We start from the raw sequence: 14,151 nt of genomic DNA on the forward strand, positions 1-14,151 counted from the left end.
CATAGTGCATTACAAGAATTAAAAATGCAAATACAACTCCAAAGATAGGTTTTACCCGTACCAGATGGTGGTAAACTGATAGCCAAATAGAATACAATTCTTGCTAGAGACACTGGAAATCTGTACCAAGCCTGGATGGCAGAAGGAACCTTCCAATACGATAAGGTGATGATCAGGAAACACCTGTGGACTGCACACAACTTTCAAAGACAAAGTATAGGGGCCCCGGTGCACTGCTTTGCCCGGGGGCCCATAATGTCGTTAAGATGGCCCTGTGTAAAGGGTGGTAATAGGGTAACCTAGTGAGCAGGCGCGGGCTGACAACATGCAGCCCGGGGGAGCACAGGTGGCCGCATCACATGACACGCGATGCAGCCGCGTCATTGATGACGCGGCCGCATCGTATGTCATATGATGTCATATGTGCGGCCCGAACAGCGGTCACTCTGAGCGGCCCGGGGGACCGATGCCCCCCTGCCACCCGGCCCAGCCCGTCCCTGCTAGTGAGGTAAATAGGGTGGTTGAGGAAAATTATAAGCTTGTCTGAAGAGGTTGGTTTTCAGAGAACGCTTGAAGGTTTGAAGACTAGAGGAAAGTCTTACTGTGCCAGGTAGGGAATTCAACAGATTGGGTGCAACTCAAAAAAAGTCCTGTAACCGAGAATGGGAGGAAGTGATGAGAGTGGAAGAGAGACACAGATCTTGTGCAGAACGGAGTTATAGAGTTGGGAGATATTTTCAGACAAGTGAGGAAATGTATGTAAGTGCAGTTCTGTTGATTTCCTTGTATGTTAGTAGAATTTTATATTGGAATCTGTAATAAAAAAAAAACAGGCATCCAATGTAGAGATTGACAGAGTGGCTCAGAGGAAGAACAATTTGCAAGAAAAATCAGTCTGGCCGCTACTTGCAAAATAGATTGTAGGAGTTGGAGTCTGTTTAGAGAAAGACTAGTAAGTTGTTGCAATAGTCAATGTGGGAGATGATGAGTGCATGATTTAAAAGTTTTGCTGTGTCTTGTGTAAGATATGTCCGTATTCTGGAAATGTTTTTTAGATGTATGTAACATGATTCAGATATAAAGTCGATGTGGGGAACAAAGGATAGTTTTGAGTCAAGGATTACACCTAGGCAGTGAGCTTGTGGGGTGTGATATAATTACCTAATAGTCTGGCAAATTGGGGACAATTTAATAACGTTATTTATGACCGTTACGGTCAACCAACTCCTCACAAAGGTAGTTCTGGTTTAACCTAAGAAATATAATTATCATTTTCCCTTAACTCCACAGGACCAATTAATATACTAAATTATACTTACATCTTCAAGAAAAACTGCACACAAGATGTAGCTTCATTTAAAATGTTTTGAATTCTTAATTAACATTCTAATTTTAAAACATATATATATATTATAAAACAGTAGACAGTGTATATTATGCAAACTCAACATATTTAGTTTGCTCTATTAACATAGGTGGTATAGCATAGATGTTCATACAATACATTACATTTATTGCCTGTTTTATGAATATACAAGTTGGTGTGTGTGTTTTCACTAGCTATTGTGTGGTGTATGGGTGTGTGTGAGTCAGTCTTACCTATTGTTAAAGGTGTGTGTCTGTATTGTGTGTGTGTGTTTGAGGGGAATGACGGGAGCTGTGGAGGGAGTGGGAGAAGACACTCAAGCTAGACTTCATTTTAAGCATTCAACAAAGACACTCATTTCAACCCTCCATATAATTTCTCAACAATATAACCCGAAATCTGAACCAAAATCATATTTTTACGCTACAAACTCCATTTATCTCACATATAAACTTCTACAATTTATTCTCCTATTATTTCATTTCACTAATCTCAGTCAAAGTCCAAAATGTGTAGTGTAAACTTCATCATGCTTTGCAATGGCCATTATTCACTATCCACATTCCATTAATATGGAAACTTCTAGAATTATAGCAGATATTATTTATCTCACATAGGAGCCATTTTGCAAACATGGAATCTTCTAGATCAACCTGCATTTTCTCTATTGTATGAAACTCAGCCTGCTCTAAACACATTGTATATTACCTTGCTGCCATATTAATTACTTCAATTTCTCCAGCAATAAACCACATTATTTCAAAGTTTCCCATTACATACTACCTTCAGTCATTCTACATATCACAGGAATTCTAGGGGGTAAATGTATCAGGCTGTGATTTTGAATTTCCAGTGATTTTCTCAGGTGAGTTTAAAATCAACTATTAACCTATTATTTATTAACCCGCGATTTGATGTAAAATCGCCGGAGATGTGTTTCTTTCAAAATTGCCATTTTCAAAATTGCTTTTTTCGATTTTTCCTCAATCTATTTACACAAATCGCCAAATATATGAAGCTGCGATTTTGCACTCACCCGAGTTTGAATTCAAAATCACCAAATACAACACGCTGCTTTCTATAGGCGAGATTGGCAAACACATCACTGTTACACTGCAGGGCAATGTTAATATAACAGGAGGTACAATGGAAGTTTCAATTATTCATCTTTTTTGTTGTAGAGGGGCAAAATGATTATGAATTTTCTTGCGGGGTACAATTTATTTTAAGAATAAATTAGTGGCCCAAATGTAATTATAGATTAAATGTGTGGGGTGTTTTTGTTTTTTGTTTTTATTACAGTGGCTTACTGTTTCATCAGCAATGGGGAAACATTTATATTTTTATGATATGGCAACACTTAAAATTTCCTGATGGGGACACCATTAAAAGTACAGACTTGTGGCACTACAAGTGTCAGCATGCACATGAGCACTTGTAGTGTCACAAGTCTGTACTTTTAATGGTAAATTCTGCAGGAGGACAACAACCCCAAACATGCAGCCAATGTCATTAAGAACTATCTCCAACATAAAGAAGAACAAGCAGCCTTGGTAGTGATGATATGGCCCCCACAGAGTCTGATCTCAACATCATTGAGTCTGTCTGGGATTACATAAAGAGATAGAAGGATTTGAGGAAGCCTATATCCACAGAAGATCTGTGGTTAGTTCTCCAAGATGTTTAGAACAACCTCCCTGCAGGGTTCCTTTAAAAACTGTGCAAGTGTACCTAGAAGAATTGATGCTGTTTTGAAGGCAAAGGGTGGTCACCCCTAATATTGATTTGATTTAGATTTCTCTTCTGTTCATTCACTTTGCATTTTGTTGAATGATAAAAATAAACTATTAGCACTTCTATTTTTGAAAGCGTTCTTACTTTGCAGAATTTTTTCCACACCTGCCTAAAACTTTTGCAGAGTATTGCAAATACAATTTTTTGATTGTTTCACTGTGTGGCAATGTAAGCCCAAGCCAGGGCACAATGCACAGTCATAGTTCCCACATGCACAGATCCGCTGAGACTGGGCTGTTGAAGCAGTAAGTTAACCCTTATTTCTTTGGACAAGTATAGCCCTGGATGCATTTTATTGATAATTTGCAGTGATAACATTGTTATTACCACCTTTTAATAAATAGGTACCTTAATTTCGCTACTATAAGTTTGCTGTGTTTTCTGAAGAATGCAGGAGATAAGCTATTAGATAGAACGATGGCTAAGTGGTTAGCTCTTCTGCCTCACAGCACTGCGGTCATGAGTTCAATTCCCAACCATGGCCTTATCTGTGAGGAGTTTGTATATTCTCCCTGTGTTTGCGTGGGTTTCCTCCGGGTGCTCCGGTTTCCTCCCACACTCCAAAAACATACTGACAGGTTAATTGGCTGCTAACAAATTGACCCTAGTCTGTGTGTGTGCATGTGCATGTGTGTTAGGGAATTTAGACTGTAAGCCCCAGGGACTGATGTGCGTAAGTTCTCTGTACAGCACTGCGGCCTTAGTGGCGCTATATAAATAAATAATGATGATGATGATGTCGACTGAAGTATGTACAGTACAGCACTTGTTGCATGAAGCTCAGAGTATCAAAATTGTAATCAGAAAGGGACCAATGAATTCAGCTTTAAACAATATTATAATTATATATTATACAATATATAATATACAAATACAACAATCTCTTATGCAAATACAGCAAAAAAATACGGATGTCAAACTCTTCACAAAAGTACCAGCAAACAGACTGAATAACTACATGAATTACTTGATAGATCCTGACCAAGTAAGATTTGTTCCTACAAGATCGTTCCTAAACAACAACAGAAGAACTATTAATCTTATCTCTCACATAAATAAAAAGAGGTTCCCCTCGGTCATCTCTGCACTCGATGCAGAAAAGGTCTTTCACATCTTAAAAAATTTTGTGTTTTAATGTAAATTTCTAAAAGCGCACTATACCATACCCCATCTTTAGCAGTTTTGAGTAACGGGTGTCTGTCTGCTTCCTTCCTCCACTATGTTTGTCCATCACTGATACATCACATGGGACACACACCACATGCCTGAAGCCATCCCATGGATGCATTCTGCAAGAAAGGCAGACAGAAGAGTCTGATTCTCCAATACAGAGCGACTAGAAGAATGTGTGGGGGAAAGAAGGGGTTGTCTTAATGTAATGAGAGAAGAAGTAGGGAGTATCTTAATGTAATGAGAATGAGAGGTGGGCTATTAATTTAATGGTGAAGTGTGGGTAGGGACTAATTATATAATGGTGGGAGCTAATAATTTATTTGTGGGGTAATGGTGTGGTATTTAACTTAATAGTGGGACCTTTTCATTTAAGGTAGAGTGATGGGGCCTTTAATTTAATGCTAGGTGGTTTGGGCGCTATTACTTGATTGTGGGGCTGAGTTTGAGGATAAGGAGGGTTATTTAATAAACATGTGTGTAGGGAATGGTTGTGAGAAATATGTATATTTATTAAATGTAAATGCTATTAATTTATTCCCAGGGCTGTTTGCAGGGAGGGAAATAGGTTTATTTATTAAACAGGAATACTATAGCCCCCTCTGCAGACTATAAAAGTCACCTCCTACGCTCAGCTAATTGCCAGTCAACACTTTCCTAGTTTCTGGTTCCAGCTTACCATTGTTGCTGTTTGTTTGCTGCTTCATTCTGCCTGCTTCTGTACAGACTTCAGCCATTTCTTAGTGAAATCCACTAAATCTAGAGGGTTGGTCCCATTTATTATAGAATAATATTATCACATGGTTCAAGTAGCATGCGATATTATGGCATACCAATCAAGGACCAAAAAAATGGGTGGACATATAGGATGCTTTCATTCAAGAGGACACATTAAATTTCCTACCATGACACACAAGATCCTGCAGACTAGCTTCAGCATGCTGTTTTTTAACTGTACAGTTCACTCTGGATATATACATATTTCCATTGGAAAATATTTCTAAATATTCTTCCCCCTGAATCCATGCGGGACTTGAAACATTCTCACATATTTTAGGAGGATATACCCCATGCTCATTCTCTGGATTATGTGAGAATTTCAGTACTTACAAATTATTTACAAGCACAGACAAAATCTTCTAAACTCCTCTGAGAAACACAATTTGAAAGAAAATGTATATCTTCTGTAGACAGACAGAGAACTTTTCCCCTATTGTGCCACTGTATCCATTCCCCACCAGATCAACCCCTGGAACCTTATGAAAATGTTTGCAAAACAAACATAGGAAAAACCCTGGATTAGGAGTGATGGTTGTTCATCAATCATTAAAGCTAAGTTAATCATAAACACATCTATAAAAAAATGCTTTCAAAATCTACACGAGATGGAATTTGGTGGGAGGGTCTCAATATCTCTAGTTTCTGTCATACAATTCTAGACCTGATTGAGCAAGTTATCAATATCCACTTAGCCTTTGATCCTGTTATACTTATTTATAGCCCTATCGAAACAATAATTAGATAAAGGGAAAAATTAAAACTACATATATGTAATATAGCAATAGCTATGGACTGGAAAAATTCAAACTCATATATATGAATGTTGTTATCTCCAGTGTAGAGTATATTGTATGCATGGAATACATAACAAGCCTGCTTAATGTTAGGATCAACAATTTCCACAAAACATGGGAACCCTGCTACATATAAGATAACTCCCCAATCACATTTCCTTTTCTTTTTTTAAATGCACTAAGAGACACGTAGGCTCACTGGTAATACCCTTATAGTACTTTTTTTCTCTCCCTACTTTGCTGGCTAAATAAGGATCAAAGAGAGATTCCCTCTTACCCTCACCCCTTTCCCCTATCTCACTATCCCTTTACCATGTTAAACTAAAATAAAACAACAACATTGTAGTACCAGGTAGTTTACATGCTACCAAAACTAAAAATGTTACTTCATATGGTCAAATTTGCATTTATAATGATATTTTCCTAAGGAAAGTATGCTTAATAGATTCAAAAGGTGTCCTATTATTATTATATTAATTATTATTAATTTATGTAACACCAAATGACAGAACTACTGGTGTTGAATGGGGTACACTGGCTAATCATCCTGGGGGTACTGCCCAGCGATGCCAGTACATCTATTCCTGAGGCTTCCTCTGCTCTTCTGAGCATTCATGGGCATTGGCGGAACTGATCCAAAACTGGAAGCCCAAGCAGTGTTTTTAGAATAGACCTGCATCACCAGGCACTCCCAAAATTATCCTATTGGGCCTGAGTATGGAATGTTACACCCCTATTTTGTGCTTCACAGATAAATAGTTCTAATAATGGGTTTAAATATATTATAACACTTCTGAAAAATAGCAGATATATGGCAATAATTCCATACACATGGTATTATTTTTTTGTACATATATATATATGAAAAATGATTACGTTATATTGATTCCTTGGGGGAGATACGTTATCCCTATAGGTTCTTTATGGAGGTACAGTAATTACACATTTATACAGATGTCTTCTCAATCATGGATTAGGAAACGTATTGCTTTGATTAACTATGTTTCTCATAAGGATTATACACTGAACTTGCAGTGATCCAGATATGGTCCTTTCTAGCCAAAGTAATTTTAGCCAAGCTTTTTTGGTCCTTGGGTATCTTATCTGGGAAATAAAAAAAGATCTGATTGTTCCTATGTGACAACAGGACAAATCATTAAGGTAAGGTGCAGAAAGTAGACCCCTGAAGTATGTCTTTCTCCTTCATGAAAATACAAAAAGTCTGTGTAGCTTACACACAGTTATTTGCTACCAACTTTGTTATCTACAATAACTTCAGGTTTTAGAATAGATCATAACCACATATAGTATTTTCCTAATTATTCTCATTATTCTGATCATAACAATTGGCAAGAAATAAACAAGTAAATGAACTCATGACAGCTCATAAGCTAAGTAGCATTATTTTATTTAATATAATTTCAATGCGAGAGATTAGCAGTTTGTATTCTACTGACTTTAACAGTTCAAAGTTTAACCACTCCGAGATGGAACTTGGTTTGACTGAAAATTTTCCGCTCACTACAGATCTGGAAGTGAATGTCACTTACCTGTGATGTCAGAACCTCAGAAGCTTTGGACAACCATTTGTATTGGGAAATCTTTCCTTTGTCTTACAGGGTACAGAAGAGTGGTGTACTGTTTATTGTACAATGAAAAGGGCTACCAGATAGGCACCTAACATTACTAATTATACTTCAGATTGACAGTGGTGTCTGTTAGATATTCCAGTATCTTTGACTCTATAAGGCCTGTAATATTAAGTTTAAAACTTAATATAGCAGGGTTAAAGCAGCAGCAACATTATTTAAGCAAACACTACATTTCTATTCTAAATTCAATTTATGTTACTCTGAAAAGTAATAATATTAGAGCCAAACAAAGGCCATTCATGTCAAGAATCCAACTAGTTTAACTATTATTGAATATTATTTATTACTAATTTGAAATTGATGAAATCAACATTGTGTGGCAGACCAAGCAGTAAAAAATGGGTGGGAGAACAATATTACATATCATCACCATTTATTTATATAGCGCCACTAATTCCGCAGCGCTGTACAGAGAACTCATTCACATCAGTCCTATAGAACACTCTGTGGATGACACACAATACAAGTGAACACTAAAAAGATAATGTCGTTAATTATACTCTGAAAAGTAATCAGAGAACCAAACAAGCAATTCAAGTGAAGAAGGCTAATAGTTGAACTATTATTGAATACTATTGATACGTAAGTTTAAAATCTTCTGATACTGTTTGTTCGTCTGTGGCAGAGAGTAAAATGCAAATGTTGAAGACAGTTATTGTTCATTTTATGATACTTTGAGAAGTAAATTAAAATCAAATAAGCTATTAAACAATATTGTGCGGCATTGGCTTCTTTCTCTGCCTCATTGTGCATTCAGCTGTTATGGTTAAAAGTATTAGAGCAGCAAGTTTAACCAGGGGTGCAAGAAAGCACTTCTAGAGGTGCGAGTGGTAACGTTTTTTAAGTTTTACATTTGTAATATGTGTAGCAAAAACTTTTGGGGGAATTATTGCAGTACCGTGTCAGCCAGAAAAATCTATGTGATGTTAAATACTTCTGTGTCAAAAAAGTCGAAAGTATTATAGGAGTGATACCTTTATTGGCTAACCAAAAGAAATTATTATATTTGCTAGCTTTCAGAGCACAGAGGCCCCTTCATCAGGCAAGTTTACAAAACTTACAAAAGTTTTAGTAAACTTGCCTGATAAAGGGGCCTCTGTGCTCTGAGTTTGCGCACAGTGCAAATGTCAACGTCATTTTTTGGTGCGATACATTTATAGGCGTGTATTTATTTTTAGTATCTTCTTATACATATTTAAATGATATATAATATTATTTAATGACTGCCATAGTTTATGTGTTTGTTTACTTTAAAAAAAATTGGAAACTTGTTTATTTGTGTCAAAAAGTTCAATAAATTAAATAAATAAATTAAATATATGTATTTTTCAATAAATAATTTGTTCTGCAATAAATGCAATTTCTTAAAAAAAAAACCGTAACACATTTTCCAAGGGGGCGCGAGAACGTGTTTTGAGATTCAATGGAGAGCCGATCACTTTAAAAGTTAAGAACCGCTGCATTAGAGTAACCATTTTGTGTGTTCAATATACTAAACCATTAGGGCCTGATTCATGAAGGAAAGAAAGCAAAAAAAAGGAGTCATTTTGACAAAAACATTTTGATTTGGAGGGGGAAGTAAATTTAAACTGTGATGGCAGATTTATAGTTGGGGAAGGGCATGTCCTATATCAACTTTAAATGTCAGTGTAAAAATAAAGCTATTAATTATTGTGCACATAAGATAAATACTGGTTGCTTTTTCATGTAGCACACAAATACTTGATAGCTTTATTTTTGCACTGAAATTTAAAGATGATCTAGGACATGCCTTACTCAACTATAAATCTGTCCCCATATTTTAAATGTATCTTCCAATGCAACATGGTTTTGCCAAGGTGCAAAGTTACTCCTTCTTTTTGCTTTGCTCTCCTTAATGACTTAAATGCCCTAAATGTCTATGTATCTGTGGATAGAGAAGCTGCTGCATTATGACTCTATAATCAACTTGCAGCTGAATTGTACCTTCCCCGCCTACTTGTGAAATGATTTACATGGACAAATTAATTCATGATTGAAGAACTTGACATAATTATTAGGTAACAAAGGCACCCGGAAAACTTACAATTAGAGAGCCAGACAGCCATCCAGGAGTTGGGGGCACAAGGAAACTGCCTCTGTGCTATCAGAGGTGCTGCTGTTGTAAATGGACAGTTTCTCCTTGCCTGCAAAGTTAAGTCCTCATAATCTGATCTGGATTGTGATCACCTGTGTCTGGCCTTTTTAAGACTGCCTTTTCTAACAGACTGTTGCCTGCTTGTTTCTGCTGCTGGTCTTTCTAAGTAACCTGTGTGATCTTGTCCTGATTATCTGACTCCTGTTTGCTCCACTGTTTTGCACCTTTGTTGTGACCAAGACCCAAGCTTCGTTTGCCTTTGTTCCTGTCTTCTCCCCGGTATTGTTGTGAATGTTCCTGCTTCTGACCTTGGCTTGCCTGACCATCCTCCTGATTGATCCTGTATCTGCAGTTAACCTGCTTCATTTGCTAAACCTGGTGACCCTGGTATCCTGCTTCATCTGCTAGTCCTGGAAATCCTGGTATCCTGATTTAATGCTCAACCTGTTATCCTGATTCCCTGTTATATCCTGTGATTATACAGAGCTGCACAATATCTACTTCATTCAGCTGTTATCAGTGTAATCAATCATATTGAACTCTGCATTTGCTACCTGCTGTTTCTGTGGACTTATGCCAGCTGTTTAACCATTGACTGCACCTAGTAATACCTGAGTGATCCTTGTTTGTAATAAAGACACTCTGTTTTCAAGTACTACTACTCTCTCCGTGGTTTTCACTCTGGGAATCAATAACAGAAATACATTTTGTAAATAGCCCCTATATGACTTGTGAAAATGTGTGTCACGCACAGCACTCACCTGAGTCTGCGTGACGCTTATGTGACACAGGGTCAACCACAAAGACAACCACCTGGTCTGTCTAAAATGATTAAATACTTCCCTATCTATGCCACCCACTAGCTTTGCGATACTAATTACCACCACCAAGGTTTTTTCGGATAAGAGCTGACACTCTTATTTAGGAAGCCTTCGGTTCTCCCTAGCATTAATCCAACACAATTTACTTTAATCAGAGTTCACTTAAACCACAAGGTCTGCACAGTTTCAATTAGGTAGCGTCTGGACCAAACTGTCGCGTGAATTCATAAGAACACAGAGACTAGAACTTATTAAGTGTAATTTAATATGGAAGACACATCCACAATGCTTAAGATAAAAAGATAATAAAATGACATACAAATATAGTGCAATTGTTTCTTATAAAATAAAAAGGATAAAACACAGAATTGATACCTCACTTAGAATCAAGTTTGTGATGCCGGGTAGAGCAGGAAAAAATGGAACCTCTTCAATTAAACTCCCTCAGAAGAAGAACCAGGAGTTACATTTTCACTACAGTTTTAAAACCAAGCTACAGAGCCCACAGCCCCCCTTCCTGGGAGGTCAGAACCAACAGGTCTCAAGAATGCAAATTAGGGTTTTATGATTATGCTGTAGAGACAAGTTTCTGTCACTCTAACCTAACTTCTCAGCCATAGGCCTTACAAACCTGATTTTACCTCCACATAGCAGGTCATAAGTTTCCCTTCATCTGCATACCACACATGCCTCTGGTAGGTATGATATTGGAGAAAATGATATGATATTTTCCTGTGACCCTATTCAGCTTGAATCTGTCATTTACATACAACCCAGTCTCTGCAGTCGGCATGTCTGGGGCCTCCCAAACATGTGTGAGATTTCATTGTCTTGCAAGAGATTTCTTCAAAGGCTTTCACATTTGCGTCCTGCCATAAATGGCATAAGGTGCTACCCTTATCTACCAGCCCCCCTGGGTGGTTTAACATACACAAAACCCCTTGATCTAACAGCTTCTAAGAGAACCATGTCACACTATTTCTAGGAAGTAATTCACAAACATATATTTGCAGATTTATGCCTAAAAATTAGCTTGCACATGACAATGTGGATCAATATAATATATATATTGGTGTCTGCAGACGTATTATATGATCACAGTAAACAAGAGAATCTTGGGGCATATTTACTAAACTACGGGTTTGAAAAAGTGGAGATGTTGCCTATAGTAACCAATAAGATTCTAGCTGTCATTTTGTAGAATGTACTAAATAAATGACAGCTAGAATCTGATTGGTTGCTATAGGCAACATCTCCATTTTTCAAACCTGCAGTTTAGTAAATATACTCCCTTATGTTTCAAATGCTCTCTCAAAACTTACCTTTTCACACTTTCACCTGGCCCTATCCTAAAAACAATTCTCTCCACACGCTCTACATGCCCATTTCATTATATATCGTCTCCGTTTAATACCCTAACCCTCTCATAATTTTGGCCCTATCTACCTATTTCCTCATCCTCTTTGTAATGTTTCATTTGTTCTAGTTGTGTCTTTTTATGTAGTTGCATTCAGAGGCAGAACTAGCGAGCTATGGGCATTGAGGCGGGAACCGGGGCCCCTGAACCCTCTGCATCTCCCATGCAGTGGTCCCCATTATCTCCATGAGCCCCAGTGCACTGCACCTGGTGCACCAATGGTAGTTCCACCCCTGGTTGCATTCTCTATAGTCTCTTGTATTGATTTTTACTGATTCTATTGTTTCTCGTTACTTACTTATCTGTATTTTTTCAGTTTATTTTATTTTTGGTGAATATGCGGCGCTGTGGATTCTGTGGCACCATATAAATAAAGATGGTGATGATGATGATGATGATGATGTTGATGGAAACCACAATGTGGCAAAGCCTGGGTGGCATTCTATAGGAGCAACTTATATACATGGGAGAGGGGTGGGAACTTACAGATGGAGCAAAGCAGCATAAGAAGGAAACCCTGCTAGGGTTGTAGTGGCAATAATGTATATTGGGGTCTCACAGAATAGGGGGGAATAAAGAAAGAAAGAAGGGAATATTCGAATGAGGATCAAATTTAATGGATTACAATTACTTCCACAAGGAATATAGTTGATTTGTGGTAGGATAACATATGTTTAGATACCTGAAGATGCTGCAGGTGTTAGTTATATAGGTTTCGTAATACCATCTACCCGAATGCATTTATTGGAACACAAAAATGGGTAAAACATTTTTTGAGAAACAGATTATAAAAAATGTGTACTTCTTTGTTTACAGATTCGGAAATAGCAGGATATTTCTTTATGTCTAGTGCAGGAGTAGCTGCTTTGACGGTGACGTTAAGCACCTGGTCAAAGATGTTAGAAATTACTCTGATTAAGACCATTGTGTCTATAAAGGTTCTTAATGAAGAAACAATGCAGGAAAGTGGTTCTACTGTTATTGGAAGACGTTGAGAGACAATACATGAAGAATCAGGTCAGAGGTATCTGTAATCTGCTTCCAGAAACTGAGAAACGAGGCAAACTTCAGAATTGTTTCTCTCTATATAACCTCTTAGTCATACAGTATATCAATATACTAGATGTGAATCTGTCATAAAACAATAACTACAGTATATGAAATATCTTCAATGCTGTCAATGTATTCATTGTTTATCTAATTCACTTGCAAACAGTGAAGTTATAAAGTCATGCACACTAAATGATAAGTTACTTTGTGGCAGTGACTAACATAGTAGAATGATAACATCTTTCCCCTATATAAACCTGGGTTGCTAGTCTACTTTTCGGTGGTAGTAATTTCTGCGGCACTGACAATGCTGACAGAAATGACAGCAACAAAAAAATAACGCTTAGTATAAAAATGACAGTGTAATAAAAGCGACTTAGCATGTAACAGACATCCAGGATTTCCGGCTGCTTTATTGAACTCCACATTCAAGCAGCGACTTTTCCAACTGTGTACAGTCAGAACAGACGTCACTGGTCATGGACCCAGTGAAAACATTGCTTTTAAGGTGGCAATGTTGGGTTCCAACATTGCCGCTTTAAAAGCAAAGGTGGCTTCCAATCACAGTACCACGCTTGACGTCACTGAACTCCTCAGAACGATCCATTTTGTATCACAACTATTTGCAAATGGAGACTGCATGGCCAGGTGCTTGATTTTATACACCTCTGGCAACGGGTCTGATTGAAACACCTCAATTCAATAATTAACAGGTGTGGCCAAATACTTTTGTTCCTATAGTGTATCATAATGCAACCTGTAAGTTTAAAAATCATTGATAGATCAGAACTAAATTTCTTAATTGCCCTAAATTCAGAGAAGTGTGAATTTGAAATCTTTCTAATTCTCTCATACACATCATTTCAAAGTCCTCCAATTGCACTTTATAAAAGAGTTCAATGTGGGCACATTTATTATGTAAAGGATAAAATTTAGACAATTATTTTAATTTAGGACAGCCCTATTCAGATACTTTAGAAATCCTCTCCATGTCAAACAAATCTATATGAGTACCATTAGAAGCATTCCATGTTCTATGCTAAAACCTCTGATAAAATACAGATAAAGAGTACGTCATCATCCTTATCTAAAACAATTGGAAATGAATGTCACGAACAGCACTCACCTGAGCCTGCGTGACGTGTGTGTGACAAAGGGTTAACCAAAAACAACCACCTGATCTGTCTAAAA

Source organism: Mixophyes fleayi, chromosome 3, assembly GCF_038048845.1.
Source record: "Mixophyes fleayi isolate aMixFle1 chromosome 3, aMixFle1.hap1, whole genome shotgun sequence".
Classification (NCBI taxonomy): Eukaryota; Metazoa; Chordata; class Amphibia; order Anura; family Limnodynastidae; genus Mixophyes; species Mixophyes fleayi.